The sequence below is a fragment of the Strix aluco genome, chromosome 7 (genome assembly GCF_031877795.1).
Source record: "Strix aluco isolate bStrAlu1 chromosome 7, bStrAlu1.hap1, whole genome shotgun sequence".
In the NCBI taxonomy this organism is placed as follows: domain Eukaryota; kingdom Metazoa; phylum Chordata; class Aves; order Strigiformes; family Strigidae; genus Strix; species Strix aluco.
The window spans coordinates 32,801,658-32,818,754 of record NC_133937.1 but is presented as its reverse complement, the minus strand read 5'-3'; the positions used below and the strand labels follow the sequence as shown (position 1 = coordinate 32,818,754).

General features: G+C 35.7%; 1 protein-coding gene across 6 annotated transcripts in view; it reads right to left on the bottom strand.

Annotated features, from left to right (window-relative positions):
• Positions 1 to 17,097, bottom strand: part of ATRNL1 (attractin like 1) — a 574,237-nt gene that overhangs the window by 532,164 nt on the left and 24,976 nt on the right. The gene's annotated exons all lie outside the window — the stretch shown is intronic.

Sequence of the window (17,097 nt, the reverse complement as noted above, 5' to 3'; positions counted from 1 at the left end):
AAAAAAAACAGAACCAAACAACAGCCATATACTTCAGTCAGCTGACAGCTGAGAAAAAATTTCCCTAAAAAAAACAATACGTTGAGCTGGTTTAAATGCTGCAGTACACCACTCCCCAGAAGCAGTGGTTTCTGCTAAGTGCCATACAAACCCTGGTTGTCATGGTTTAACCCCAACCAGCAACTAAGCCCCACACAACCGTTTACTCACTTCCCCCATGGTGGGATGGGGTGAGAATCAGAAGAGTAAAAGTGAGAAAACACGTGGATTGAGATAAAAGACAGTTTAACAGGTAAAGCAAAAGCCACGCACACAAGCAAAGTAAAACAAGGCATTCATTCACCACTTCCCATAGGCAGGCAGGTGCTCAGCCATCTGCAGGAAAGCCAGGCTCCATCACATGTAATGGTGACTTGGGAAGACAAATGCCAACACTGCAAACTTCCCACCCTTCCTCCTTCTTCCCCCAGCTTTATATGCTGAGCATGATGCCATATGGTCTGGGATATCCCTCTGGTCAGTTGGGATCAGCTGTCCCAGCTGTGTCCCCTCCCAACTTCTTCTGCACCTCCTTGCTGGCAGAGCATGGGAAACTGAAAAATCCTGGATTTAGGATAAGGCCTACTTAGCAACAACTAAAACATCAGTGTGTTATCAACATTATTCTCATACTAAACCCAAAATACAGCACTGTACCAGTTACTAGGAAGAAAATTAACTCCATCCCAGCCAAAACCAGGGCACTGGTGCAGCTCATAAGCAAAGCAATGAATGATGAGGCACAGCTGGTAACTCCCACCCCTCCCCTGCTGCACATGGGAGAAGCCACAGCAATGGCCATGGGGAAAGGTTAACCATGCTGCTGCCAGGTGCTCTCATGGGAATCAGTGCCTGGCCACAGAATACTTTTGCTAGAAGAAAGCAAAAGACACATGCAGTTTAATTTCATAATACTTTTGTGGAGAAATACCAACTTTACCTAAAGGTATACTTTCATGTTAATAAACCTATTTCTCCTGTATATGAATTATATATTATTAATTATATTGTTTGGACAGTGCTGAACAATATACCAACTTACAACTTAGCAGTCTAAGTCGTACATCGCTGATTTTGAAATCAAGCTAATATTCATGGTTGAACCTTAGTAAAGCTGATTATGGGAGCGGATCCCATGTTTGAGTGTGTGCTAAAGCGAAGGCATTTTTTTTTTTTTAAAGAAGGCACTAATGCATAAAATTCCAACCAAAATACTTTTAGTGCTGTCATATGGTTATACACAGATATGAAGTCTTATATAGCAAGCCACAGAATACTTATTTAGCTGCAAGAAATGTGAAATATCATAAGTATTCATTTGCAGTCATGACCATTGCCTTCTTTAGTAGCTGTATAATGCAATGGAGGTGACTTAAGAGAGTTGGTTTTATTAGATCAGCCCTTTGGCACTAGTAGAGTGGAAAAAATTTCCCTTTTCACCTAGACTGATAATTTTTTGATAAATAGTTTTTTTTGGAAAAGTAGATAGCCTTTGAAGCAGCTATTGCACTTTGCTGAAAAATGTAAAGAACAGCATGACATTGCTTTGTAACAATGGTTGTGAAAAATGGTAAGATAAAGGGACTGTTCTGTTTAAAATAAACACAGCAAAACAGAGGGGTATTACTTTAAGTTTCTTGAGTCATACAGAACTTCTCTGTATCATTTTTCTTTCCAAACATTATCAAATCCCAAATCCCATAAATAACACATAGATAAGCAGTACTACTTTCACATAACCTCTTACCAAATCAAGAGCAATATTCTCTATCATATAACACCAGGTATTTGTGGACATAGCTTCACTCTGTGATTAACAGTGATCCTGTCAAACAATCAACATCCAGATGAGACAACACAACTATACACTCTTTAGTCACAGAAGTGAAATAGCCAGAATGATGCTTACATGCTGCACCCCACTCCCTGTTCACTGCTGAGAAAGCTTCAGGGATGAGGGGACAGCCAGAACTATTTGTGTGGCCTGCCTAAGAACCACAGGTTTATCACACCTGGACTCCAGCTTTCTAAACAGAATGCACAGGGGAGCAGCTGATGTTGTATATTGGCATTTTAAATTGCACACCAGCTCTCATAAACACAACAATATTTTTTTAGTTGGCAGGGTTATAATCAAAACCTATAAAGAATTAGAGATGCATGCCAAGAAAACATTTCTCTTTTCTGTATACTGTAAAACAGATCTACCAGATCATAGAAAGAAGTCAGGATGCTGCACAGCAGAGTTAAAGACATTCAGAAGCATCAGTGACAGATTAGTCACTCACTGAGCTAATTAGTCAGTAATACCTTATGTGAAAGATACGTGGCACTATAGGTTGTTCCATCTAGCAGACATATACCAGAAACTCAAGGGATAAAGGCTGAAACCAACACAGGGCAAATGAAACATGCAACAGAGACCTATATTCTCTTGGAATATTATCACTTATAAAATAATGGCAAATATAATTGAGTTAAATGTTACTACTGTAAATTCTATTTTTACCACTGCAGAGATTTTACATCAAGACTGATGCATTCCAAGAAAAAAGTATGTTCTAGTTCAGTTAAAAATTATTGGTCCAAAATGAAGGAGTAGTCAGTTGAAATCTACAGCCTGCAATACCTAAGACAAAGCAGGTTATTAAAATAGGCCTTTCTGGTTGTAATATTTATAGATCTGTGAAAAATGCAGTCGTGTCATCTCCTGCGTCTTCTTGTAAAAGAAGAGTATCATCAAATCCTTCAGAAAGGGACACTAATTTAAACCAGAGAAGTCACTGGGTATTTTCTGTAATCAGCAGAAAATGGAGATCCACAAAACTGATGGTAGACAGACAGAGGTCCAATTTATAACACATGTGCATTAGGACAAACAAAGCATAAGGCACATTCATAATACTACAAATATTCACTGTTAAATAAAAGAGGGGGTTATAAAGAGGTTCATTTATCTCTATATTAGTGTCAGAATTTTATGAAATGTTGGATTACTTCGCAATTCCTACTTCAGATATATCTGAATATAAGACAGAGCATATTTTGCTACATAGATGCATCTCAATATCAGTATTTGTATGTCAGTCAAGAACTATTCTCTTCATTGTTGCAAAATTTTGCTCCATCTCCTTTCTATCTTTCATGAAAATGTGTTTTATTAAAAAAATAAAAGTCAATTAACTGTGCTTCAAAGTTGTAAGATCAAATCCTTCATAAATACAAGTAGGGGCAGTCTTTCTAGCTCAAGATCTTGTGCCTAACCTTTACAGCAGGGATACAACACATATCCCAGATGAGATCAGCTGAATACATTAAAGAAAAAAAAAAATTGTGGCCATTTTACAGAACAAACCGGAATCAGTGAGCACTATGATACCAGAAGGAAATACAAGAGATCAAGGGGCCATTTCTCATACCAAAATTTTAAGTGATAGACTAAGAAGGTCTTTATTTTTCAAAGGAAGAGCTGAAAAACAACATGTTCTGAAAAACTCACTGCCAGATTTTTATTTTCCAAGCATAAAGCATTGATTGGCATCTGACAAATATCCTAAGAATTTGCATTTTATTTTCCTGCATTTTTACATTTACTGTAGAACCTTGTTGTTGGTTAATTTTTTTTTCCCCAATGTATATTAAAACAGAATATACTGAACCTACTGTAGTTCTAATTTTTCTTCAATGACTAAGAGGAATAAGTGTTTAATACATTAAGAAAATATTTGCATATGCCAATCACACTCCTACACTGGTTACATACTGCTTTGCATTAATAGAAGAATGTATATTTAGAAACAGTAAGGACATTCACAACAACTTTTCACATGCCAACTAATCAAAGGCATGCTCTTAAATACGCCCCACTTTATCCATTGACAATGTAACAGTTTCTATTGTAAAATGTTCCTACTACTTAATTCAAGTATTCAGTTCCTCCCTTTAACTTATTTTTTAAAAAAAATCAGGCTCCAAAACAATCCAAAAACCCCAGAACACTAAAATGAAGACTACAACACAACATTTTTCCCCATAAGAATATATTCTGTATTTCAAGAAGCTTAATACTTATGTGTGGCACATCTATTTTTTTCTTGCGTGTTTAGGTTTCAGGTTTTATGAGAATTATTTATTTCTTTTTAATAAAGTTAGCAGGGATATAATCTTTGATTGGTGCAAAACATTAATTTAAGGTTCAACTCCCAACAGGTGTTTTGTTTCCTCATTTACTGTTCTGAAAAAGGCTGTTATTCTACAGTACTTTTTTGTAATAGTCTCAAAAACAACTGAAAGGATACCACATAGAAGTAGATGTTCTTTTCTACATGGCATCTCAGTTAAGCAACGTATTTTTCACTTACATCAAAGTTTAAAAAAATCTGTTCCCTTCCTTAGTCTGCATAGTATTATATAAATTCACAGATCACAGACCATGACAGGTTATTTAGAATAGGGTATCTGAATGTGTGACTGCGATACTTAAAAGGGAATCCATCAAGTGACTATAAATAAGCAAATGTGGGCACAGTCTTATGAAGACTTGGTAGACAAACCAGATGTAGAAAGTAAGACTAATATAGTAACATTAAAGGTAATACCAAAATTTATTCTATTGTAAATTAAAATTACTGTGAAAATACTGTATGAGACTACCTAAGGATTTTCTTCTACCTCCTCACAGTGTTAGGTGGTACTTGACTTTTTTCCCAAAAAAAACTTAAATTGCCATTCAGTTACAACGGGCCCCAACACCTATCCCAAGGCAGAATCAACCATACTGAAATCTTTCTTCACAGTTATTTGTCTAATCTGTTCTTAATAATTCCAATGACAGAAGTCTACAATCTTCTTAAGCAATCTATTTTAATACTGACTTATCCTTATTATTAGAAAGTTTTTCTAAATGTCTAACTAGTTTGTTTTTTTTTTTACTTCAACTTAAACATATTACTTGCTGTCCTACTCAGAGCAGACCTGGAGCACAGGTAATTCCCTTCCTCTTTCTGCTTACCTTTTACAAATATCTGCCTTCAAGCTTTTCTTCTCTGAGGTAAAGAATCTAATCTAGCATTTCTCATGCATCTTTTTCTAGACTTCCCTCCTCTAGACTTTCTCCAATCCATCTACATCTCAGAATGGTACCTACTATACTCCAGCTTTAGCCTGACCAGCATAGCAACCAGAGAAGAACATTTTATGTCCTTAATGTAGCCAGTTCTGCTGCACACAAGTAGCAGAAAAACTGCCTTTATACATGCTGATATACAACCTGTAATTTCCTGTGACTGCTAACTTCCTCCACAGAAGGAACTAAACAGTATTACTCTAGTTCATCTTACTGGGGTTAATCATGCCTACTGAAGTGTAGAAATACAAATCCAATTCTGTCAGTACTACTTTTTTTCAGGCACTATTATATGGGATCAATGCAGCTCGCATGATCTGGAACTTGCTGCACGGAAAGTTTAATTTATAATCACTTTCTCAGTAGGAAAAAAAAAATCTATTTTTGTTTCTGTGATAAAAGCATTCACTTAAAAGATGGTAAGTCCTGGCCACACTGTATAGTGAAAAATCCTACCTAAAAATCAATGGACTCCACAAGAAAAGATGAAGTTCCATTTGTGTATATTTATCACAAAATTCTTTTAAAAACTCCTACATTTTCCATAACATCCACATTTCTATTACTCAACTATGTCAGATTTTGAATTGTTTTTCATATTCATTATTCATTCACCTTTGGAATCACTAACAAAGTCAGTACTACCAAAATTAAAACTCAAGTGCACATATGTAGAAGGTCCCCATCATGACATTTGCATTAATTTTGTATACTGTAAGGTAAGTCGTCCAACCAACTACAACAGTGCCATTTTTTTGTGTTTGTTAAAACTAGGCCATTCCCAGACATCAGCATTGAAATTAAAGGTGCAAACACACAAGGATTGCCTCTTCCTCACAGTTTTAATATTAAGTCCAATAAAGACGTGCATATAGAAGAGAGCTTTCTATTTTTCCTGAATGTTAAGAAATTTTCCCATTAGTTTCCAGCAACAGCATATGACAAAATGCTCTATTTTAAGAGGGTTTTTGATAAAATGAGTAACAGAATTTTGGATGAACAGAGACCAAGAGACAAGGTGAAGAACAGGCACAATAATCTCTCTCAATTGCACAAACGATTGGACTATTTTCATTGAACAGCTTGATACATAAATGGGGCAAATAACACTACTGAAAGTGTAGTTTCATAGCAAGGGTCTTGAAAAAGTTAGGATGGCTTCTATCTTCAGATTGTTCTTCAGAGTACATGCATATATCCTTTAAAATATGCGAGTACAAGCCATAACTATCAAAAAAATAATCCAAGTGATGATTGCCTTGAATCTAAGCAAAGAAACACACCATTTTCTCCACTGATATCAAGTATTTGTTTATTTTTATAACTATGTAAATGAACCCAGATTTTGGAAAAACTGAACTTCAAGAGGAGAAGCAATTTTTTGAGAGGGCTCAAATCTTAAAAAAAAAGACAGTCAGCAAAGCCTAACAAAATCTGGTCTGCAAAGACACTAATACAGTATGAGGGAGAATAGCAGAGTGCAGCCAGCATGATAAACACTTTAGGAAGGTGACGGAAGAGAGAAGCAGAAAGGAAAAGTAAATCAGCTCTCAAATCTGTCATTAAATCCATTATTATCCTTCAGTGGATTCTCAGCCTTTTTGAATAGTGATATTCACATAGTGTGACAAGAAGAAAACCACAAAGATGTCTCAAAAATTACTTGGATTATCTTCAGAAAAACTGCTCCTTACCTATAGCTCTCATTGTGCCACTATTCCTCCTCTAATGAATAGATATCCATCAAGAAACTATTTCTTTTAATATGACTTCAAAAGCACCTGATTTTGCATCTGTGAGATGAACCAGATTCTTAGAGATCACAGCTTAGTTGTTTAACACAGATACCCAAGTACACATATTTTACCGAAAAATGGTTGACCTGTTTTCCTGAGGTTTAACCTGAAGTCAGAAAATACTTTCTAAATGCAACCTTTCCATTTGGGGGAAAGGGAGGAGGGCTATTATGCTACATTTTAAAAAACCTAAACTACTAAATACTGTATCAGCCCCAAACATTTAGAAGTTATCAACAACTAAAAAAGTTTTATGCTATCTTATTTTACACAGATGGGTTTACATGTAATATTTATGGAAAGTTTCTATAAAATTGAGTTGAGTCAATCTACAGAGTTCAACAGTGAACTGCGTACTTTCTACAGAATTGATACACCAATTAACAGTTTGAATCTTGCCAATATTTTCCAGGTGGCAGTGGTCCTCTTCATCTCAACTCTGAAATCAGTGCCTTTTAAAAGATACTGCAAATAGCACAATATCCTCAAGTGTAGCTTCATCTCTCTCACCTGGAATAATACACACATTTGATATTTCCTATTTTAATATCATGGTTGGACAGAGTCATACAAGATAGACATCTACTCTATTAGAAATGACCAGGCTAGTTGATAGATGTCATCCAAAATTCTGCCTATAAATAGGCCTGCCACTATGCTTAAAGAATTGATAGAAAATCAAGTTTGCATTTGATAAAAACACAAGACATCATATATTTCCCTCTATCACCATCTTATTTCATTATGGCTGCAAGTGCTACTGTAGATATAAAAACCAAAAGGTTAAAAAGCTCTATAAAAATAATTTCTGTGTTGAGTAAGAAGCAGACCATCTATCTGATTCATTGGCTGAACTTCTTGCACTCATGATTTCACGTCATGGTTACTCATTTTCTCGGAAAAAAGAGTAAATTTTGTAATATTCAAAATTCTGACTAGTCTTGATTCAGAAGGATATTAACTGCAGTCCCAAAGTTTTCTAATGTAACCATATAGAAAACTACTATTAGAAGCAAATAGGAATTACAACAGAATCTGCCAGGAAGCAAGGAGACATGTCAGAGCTCTAACATTTTACAATGTTCCTTTCAGCTAAGAATTATTTTTATGGCCAAATGTTGCCAAAATAATGAAGAACTAAATAACAGAAGAAAAAAAAAACAAAACAAACCACCACACACTGACAGACTGAAGTGGTCTTATTACCTACTTTTTTTCCTACCACATTACTATTGTTATTATTTCATTTAGAAAAATTCTGTACTTGAACAGATTATGATACTTTAAGATTACCCGTAAGTAATGCATTATCCTTATGTTATCCCTAGTGTTTAAAAAAAGTTACAGTTTAAGTTTCTTTAATTGATAGAGCTCTTTTCTCTAGGCTTTATTTTCTATAAGGCTGCCCTCCATTTCCAAAAGCAACATGGTTAAGTGTATTTTCTAACATATTATTTACATTATTTTGTTAGCCTCTTTCACTTCAACTCTGCTGCCTAAAGTAGATTCCAATCCAAGTAGGTTCTACTTTAAAGTAAGATTGTCTACAGGGTTTAATTTCATCATAAGATTAACATGAGTGAACAATAAAGTTACTTATGAATTTTTATGTATTTGTATATACTTTAAACATATGTATGTATATACTTATTACTGAGCAATACATGTGTTTTTTCTAAGACTTCTATAACCATGCTACAGTATCTTAAAATGTAGGGCACAAAGCATATAGACAATGCAGACTGAGGTACTTGGCAAAAAGGTAATGCACTGTGCCAATTTTTCACTGTACATCACTATAAATCTCATTTTCATTTGTGACCTAGTTCAGGGTTTTAACTTAAGCTTCCTGAGGTAACAGCCAAATGCTCTAAATCCAGTGTGTCACCTACTCCTAAATTTCTCACTGCCTATTTAAGACAAGTTTCTAATAAACACCTGCACTCAACAAGAAACAGCTATTTCTAACTTTCAGTCATTTAGGCTGATTAATACCTAACCATCAAATTGTATGTTTGTTAAGGACAGAGTTCTCCTGGCGGGAAACTATCTCCTACCATAAGGCTGCTAGTATCAGCTGCCACTAGCTATGTTAATTCTGAAATTATCCAAATGCAGTATACTTTGACACACACACACTCCAAACAAGAAACAAAGACATTAAGTATCTCTTAGCATCCCTAAGACTACACTAACAGAAGTTTGTTTTGTTTTCTATTATGATTTGTTTGGTTTTCAACACCTTTTTTTATTCAGCATCCTCATTCCATTTTTATACAGATATATAAACAGCAACTCCTTCTTTCTCTTCCACCTCCCATCAGCACACATACTCCTTCACAAGAGGTTCCCAGTCCCTGAACACAACCCCAGGCAGTATAAATGTTGAGATAAGAAGAGATAATAGTTCTTTAAAAAATTGATTAATAAATTCAAATGGCTGGTTGCTGACTAGGTTTCAAGTACCATCTTTTAGATAAGTATATAGATAACAACTTACTTTGACTTCTGTGGCTATAGTGATTATCAGGACATTACACATTTGCCTTAAGTACAAAACATAGCCCTTTTTTTGCTGTAAAGAACTGGAATAATGGCATTCATGTCTCTGGGGTATTACAAGGCATTCCTGTTTGGGGATATGAAAGATTCTTACTAGTAATTTAAAAACCATCATTTTAGAACATGTCATTTCACCCATATCTATTAATTAAAAAGTCAACCAGAAAATAAGTCATAACACTGTTAGCAACTTCCAATATTCCCTCTATAAGAGATCTCAGAAAGGAAAGACTATTTATTTTGAGTCCGAACTACTTCAGCTGCCAGTTTCACAGAATTAAACATTTCACATATTGGTAGAAGGAATTTGGGGGTTTGTTTGTTTGGGTGGGTTTTTTGATTTTGGGGTTTCTTGGGGGGGGGAGGATATCTTTAGCCTGGAATTTGTTCTGTGTTTAAATGCAAAACCTCCAGAATCCATGAAACACTGAAGTCAAGTTTAAAATTACAACCAAAACTTGATAGCAGTTCTGGCTTTAAGCTCATAGGCTCTCAACTGAAACAAAACACCAAGAACAATTTGCAAATAGCGATGAGAACTGTTAGAAGACAGGGGCACAGGTAGAACTCTATCCATTGGTTAGGGAGCTAAATACAGCTTCCCATTTACTTAACTGTTAACAGAAGACCTGCTAATGCAGTGATTTTGCATCTCTAAAGCTGGTGTTGTGAAATATCCTGACAACTTCATAACTATAGAAGTCTTAGACCCTTCTGGAATAAGTCTTAGTCTGTGTTACATACATTCAGAGCAATTTTGTTGGGGTTTTGGGAGAAGGTATTGCTGTTATTTTTACTATCCACAAACACAAAAGAATATAAAACAAAAATTAATCATGGTATTTAAATGATAATAGCTTCATTTTTCAGTATTTTCTCTCTTACCTCACTTGTTTGGTTTCTTTGGCAATGAAGCACAAAGTAGTGAAAAATTACCAATATACAACACAAAACTAATGGAAATGTCTGAAAGGTGATATAAGCATTTTTAAACATTTACACCAAAAAAAGACACACCCAGAAAAATGAACAGGTTGCATCCTGCAAACTGATCCATTGTGCATTCCTGTAGTTCTAATGAGAAAGCTCAAGTGAGACTGTACATATTCCATTCACAGAGTCTTACATGGGCTTAGGATTTAAATGAGGCACCATATTAGTACAATTATAAAAGACAGAACTCCGAAGATTTTCAGTGTAAAACTCCATGGGTTTATTCACCACACAGGCATAGAACCAAAAAAACCTTTGTTTTAGAATTTCTTTCTGCTAAGCAGAAAAATTACAACAGAAAACTTGGTTCCTTTAAATCCTATCTTGATAAAGACACTGCCAAATCAATGAACAAAACTATAAAAGTTTCTGCTGAGATCTCCAAAACCCTTCTGCTCTAGCTGGCCAAAGCACTGATCAGTATCAGCCAGTTGCTCAAGACATAACTAGAGCTAGAAATGAAGAAACAGGACCTACAGGAACTTGTCACAGGGGCTGTTGCCTCCAGTTTCCCACAAAAGGAGAATGCAGGTCAGGGGAACATTGCTTGGAATGCCCTGCTTTCCCTGTAACAGAGTAAACAGCAAGATACACACCTACAAGACCAGAGCTCTTATGAGCCTATTCATGTGATCCTTACAGGGATATAGCATGGCACGTGGGACACACAGCCAGCCTGTCTTGGCTTATCAGTGATAGAATATGGAAGGTGTAGGACCATCTTTCATGAGCAGAAATTCTTAGGATTGTTCCTAGGATAACAGGCTGTACCCACTTCCCTCTCAGAGACTGACAATCTAACTCTTGCTATGAGAAGCTCTCAGAACTGCTGCTGATCTTTTCTCACTCAGTTCAAACACAAAGCAGAATACATTAGAAACAAGGACCCACTCTTCATCAAGACAGTATAAACAGAAACTGTACCTCTCCACAGAGAGGAGTTTCTGATAGACATCATAGAGCCTGAAAGCCAGCAGGAATCAACGAAGCCATACGCTGAAGTCTAAAGCCAGTAAATTAGGCAGTTGGAAACAAGTAGAGGAAGAGACATGAGAAGGCAAGCAATCACTCTGAAATAGGGTCAGAAAATAGCAGTGACCCTAGGCTTAGAGAAGAAGTGATGATTCAGGTAGCGAAATGCACTAGAGCAGAGAATTGCTTCAACGCAGCTGAACAGTTAGGGGAATGAGAAAGATGGGTTGACACTGCTGCTTCTCAGATTTCATTAATCATATGCCAAAAGAAAACTACTAGTGGCACACCCTCTATGGTTCATGCTGTGGGAGAAGTTTCCCCAACTCTCAGCAGCTGTAGAGTGAAACAGAATTGTTCTAAAGAGATACTTTTGTTATTTAATATACCAACTTACAAACACGCCATCAAGTATGCCTGCTGGTATTTAACTGTGTCAACTGTCATCTAGCTGTTTCTTGAAATGTATCAAACCAGAAATCTAAGTTGCCCTGGTCACCTCACTCAGTAAGTCATCTAACAGTCAAGCACAGAGTAAATTTCCTGGCATTGACAGAAATTCTAAAAAAAGGCTTTTGAAAAATACATCAAAAAGAGATTAACTTTTGCTTTATCTGATTGGCTTCAACAAAACTGTAATACATGGCAAATTCAGAAAGTAGTACACTGGTTTGCACAAAGAAGAGAGACATCTGAAAGGAAAGTATTTAGCTGAAGGAAGATTATTATTGCAGCAAGGATGACAACTGAAGCCAATCCTATTTAAATAAAATTGACTTTCCTTGCCTATGTGATCTTACCTGCTCTACTAGATTGTTTTTTGAGTGCCTTTCCAGTCCAGTATTCCAAACAGCATACACGGACATAAGCAGTATATCATGAATATGTCACATCATATTCTATATCATGAAAAGCATGTTTTGTTTGATGTTTTTTAATTAGGAGTAAAAATACTTTATTTTTAAGTGTTCTGGATGCTTGGTTTTGCTTTTCAGAAAGTTTCACTACAGGTAAAAATAAGTGAGCAGATATGACAAACCAATTCTCCTTCTAAATCTAGAAAACCACACAAACTGCAATAAATGTTCTTAATTTTTATTGGACAAAAGAAAACTCATCAAATACTCTTTGGAATGTTCTCTGTTACCAACATGGTCGGAAAGCAGTATTCATCCCGAATTTCAAAATCGGTTTAGAATGTAGATCAAAAGAAACCCCTCACAACAATAAAAGCAAGTTTTAATATTGCTTTTATTCAATTCTGTTTGTGGACTCAAATTTGGCATTTGTGCTACTATCTCAAATAACTCAAGACTCTAAAGTTCCTATTGATCAGTGACATTGATGCAAAACTGATTCGATGTTTATCAATACAAAAATAATTTCTCCTTTAAAGAAAATAATTCCAAGGATTAATTCATGCAAGCTTAATACCAGCAACAAGTCACAGGAAGTGAAACTTAACTTTTTGTAAACTTTCAGTTGACCTTAAACCTTTTCAATACTTTTACAATGTGTAATATAACATAATCTTCTTTCAACATGGGACTGTTTCCAAACCATGGTCTTGCCAGAATCAAAATGTTACAAATTAAAAGAGGTGCAAGTGGAGTTACAGACCAAAGAACATTCAGTGCTGTTTCAGGAAAAAAAACTGCATCACCCAAAACCACAGCTGAACCTCAATTCCTGACAGAGTTTCTGGTTATTGCTACTCTTGTTAGATCTTATCTAGCATATGCATCTGTTCAGCAATTCTCACAAACAGAAGAGATTAAGAGCTGGGGGGGGAGGGGGCAACAAAGAGGTTCTAGAGCAGAAAAGCTAAAGAGAAAACTATATTCTAGTACTTTCTCCTGTACAAAACATATCAAATCTGTTTTCAGGATATATTTCTAGATACATTTCTAAACATGGTCTCCACAGTCAAAACAAGCTTTTTTTTTTGGTCTTTGATTAGTCACCAGAAGGTGCTCTTAAATCATTAATCTGAGTTTCAGTCACTCCTGGCCTCAACTCTTCGAGGACAGCATTGTGCACAGGACTGTTAATAGGTCATGAAACTGGAACATATTATAGTTAAAGCAAAACTCAAACTAATTCTAGCATTGCTTGTTTTTCAGTAAGGAAGCTGAAGGTTTCTCATCAGCCTATAAAGAGCCAGAGGGCTTGTTGAGTCATCCCCAAAACAAGCTTTTATTCAAAACTACAGAAAAATAAAACACACTTCTATGGATGCATACTCTTTATCAAAAAGAAAAAACAGCCACAGAAAATCCCAAAGAGGACAATTACTCCAAGACTAGACATATTTTACAGCATCTCAAAATATACAATTAGCAAGCTGATACTTCATTCATTGCTTTAAGAGACAAAAGTTTAAGACTTGGGATTTAAAAATATAGCTATTTTGATAAATAACTTACTTAGGGGAAGAAATGAAAGGGGGAAAAAAGTGTTCATCAAAACATGTGGTAGCTTAGTTCCAGTGACTATATAAATTAAGGCCAATAATGTTGAGTAAATAAATTATATACCTGTGGAAAGAGTTTTATTTTGATCTGTGAATTTGCTCACTTTTGTCCACTGTTCATAAAATCCACACCTGCATTTTAACAAGTGCATTCCCCAAAAATAAATACCAGATATGGATCAGGCTGTATAAAACTCTACCAGCCAGCAAAGGCAGAACAAGGCAGAGTCTTCTACAGAGGTTATTTTGCTCCATCTCTGCATCCCATGTAACCAAAAAAATGAAGCACACAGCCCCTTTTTCCTCAATTTCTCTGTCCAAGATGGAAGCCAGACCTGAGCTGTAATGTGAATGCACTGATCCAGCCAGCACAGCACAACCTGCACCCCCCCAGTAGGTAGCAGTCAACCACCAGTCTGGAGTCAGATCCAGAGTGACAGTAGACTCGGTTCATCTCCTGACCAAGGGAGACACTCTAGTTCAGTTGGATTTTGTCACTTTTTTCCTCCCAGACAAAATTAATGAAATAGCTACTTTTAATAAAATCAAATAATAATTACTTAATAAAATGGGTACTTTTTCAACACCAAGTCTAAAAGTTATCTCTATATACAAGATTGAGGTGGCTTCTTCAGCCCGGATTTTGGGAATTGCCAGCCTAATATCAGCTTTTGCATTTAGTTAGAATATTAGCTAAATCTTTGCTTACAAAGTCACTGAGAATACAAGTTTTTAATCCCTTTACATTTTAAAATGCTTTTTCTTGAATCGGCCTAAAGATCCAAGTTTCTGATTCATAGAAGTTCTTAGGCTGCAAATCCATTTACTAAGGATAGGATTATACAGCACATGTATATCATTTTACATATGGTACTTTTGGGGAATTTAAAGTGACAGGGCTGCTTTAAAAAGCTTTCAGTTGATAAGTGAGCTATATGGAAGAAGTATTTACTCATATTTCTTGAATTTCAATACATACCCTGTACTACCCCAAAAACTTGAAAGAAACCTAAAAGTTTTACTAAGCTTAAAAATGGAACATAGTCCTTGTCTCAGTTACTTTGGTATAAATCCACAAGAGTTACCTGTTGTTACGAAGAAGATGCAAATACTATATTGTTGTTTCAATCATATACTAATGATGAAAAAAAAAGTCATTCACAGCAGAATGTATCTACTCTTGACATAATAAAATCTCACTTTAAAATCATATTTAGGTTAAAATCATTGTGTGGAAGAGGCCCAAGTCTGGCAGATACTTGCAAAGTAAGCTTTTCCTGTTCAGACAGTCTACAGAACACCAGCCTCAATATATATTCTCTGTGAACTTACCATGCACACACAGAGCCACCCTTCCTTCTCTTCATCCCTAGCAATGCCCTGAGCACATTACCTCTGGCATGGGTTCACAGGCATACAGGATTGGGTCTTACAGGCAAGACAGGGCAAAGCTCACCATCAGAAACCTGTTGGAAGGCTCTCAACGCTTTTGAGCTGTAGTTCTGAACATTCTTCTCATTACTATTTCTACCACTCATTAGAGAAGAGGGATATAAACACATAAGAAACTTTGCACATGCCAAAAGAGGAAAGAGGGATCCTTCAGGTAGCAACTGAGAAAAATGGAGACAGTTAGGCCAGATGACTTGTTTTTTTAAGTGGGTGGCTAAATTGCAAATAAAGATATTTAAGACAAAGCATCAATCTTAAGAAGTAGATTTAAGCTACTGAGCAGACAATATATAACTGGAGAGGGGGGGCAATACCTTTTTAGTAAGCTTTCAGAGTAATTATGCATTTGTATAGATTAGTAGTTTCCCATATTTTTCTATGTTTGTTTCTTTGGAGTTTTTTGCATACTATGCACAGCCATTCAGACCTGTGCTACTCACCTGTGTCTGGATTTCCTCAGCACCACCCTGCAGCTTAGTCTGCATAAAAGATTGGTACATTTGCTGTATATACTAGATAAGGTAACAGCCCACATGAGGTCAGTAACATATGCCTGCTTCAAAATAGCAAAGAACCCTCTTTAGTAATGCATTTAATATATTGACACAAGTGAATACTGGGACATATGAATAAGTCATAAGGAAGCTCTGAGAAGCCACCTGCTATTCCATCAGAAAACACGGTGGCTACATATTGTTAGGTCACAGGTTACCTTGCATAAATGTTTGCATAAAGAGAATTTAACAGTTATAAGCCTGATGATGAACAAGACCAGAATGCAGAGCTATGTCTCTTATGAATAAGGTGGAAGAAGACTCTAGTCAACACATTGATCTTAAAATAAAAGTTATACATGAATTCCAAGTCTATCACACTTGTATTTTAGAGTTTTGGAAGGATCTTTAAATGCTCAGCACTGATGTGAGCATTCTAAAACATTGCAACAACTCAGCCATCCAGCATGATTCATTAGAGAAAGAAAAGAAAGAAAAACAGGTCAGTGTTGAATTCAGAAATCATTTTACTTGAACATTCAGGAGTATTAATATAAATATAATAATATAAAGAAAAAAGCAAACTATGGCAAGAATTGTGGATTAAAACACTCAAAGCCCTGAAAACAGATGTAGCTTACAGGCAAATCCTCCATACACAGTATAGTCCATGTATAATAAAGTTCAAATAACCTTGAATGCCATGACATGTTCTGAAGGTACTTTTTCATTGATATATTGATCAATCAATGATTGTGTTAAATACGCAATATGATCCAAGTGTGGTATGAAACTTAAGCTATGAGGAAAACATATCACAGATATTAAAACATGTTCTTCAAAAATTGGGCTGTATTACAATGGTAGGTACTCAATAGAATCTATTATGTCATGCTCTTGTTCTCAGTAGATATGCTCTTGAGAATATGTTTATTAATCAGTAAGATGTATAGTAGCAGAGTTTTTTAGGCATATGAGCTTTTGGAAATTCATTAAAATTCAGACATTCAAAAATTCAGTAACAACTAGTCCACAGAAGCACTGCAAAACTGTATGAGCATATTCTACTCTGAATCAGCCGAAATACACAGCTCATTTGCCATAGTAACCTTTAAATTTAAAAATAATGTTAACACAAATGACTCAAAATAATTTTGGTTACATGGCTTGCAATTTCTGTGAAAAATATCA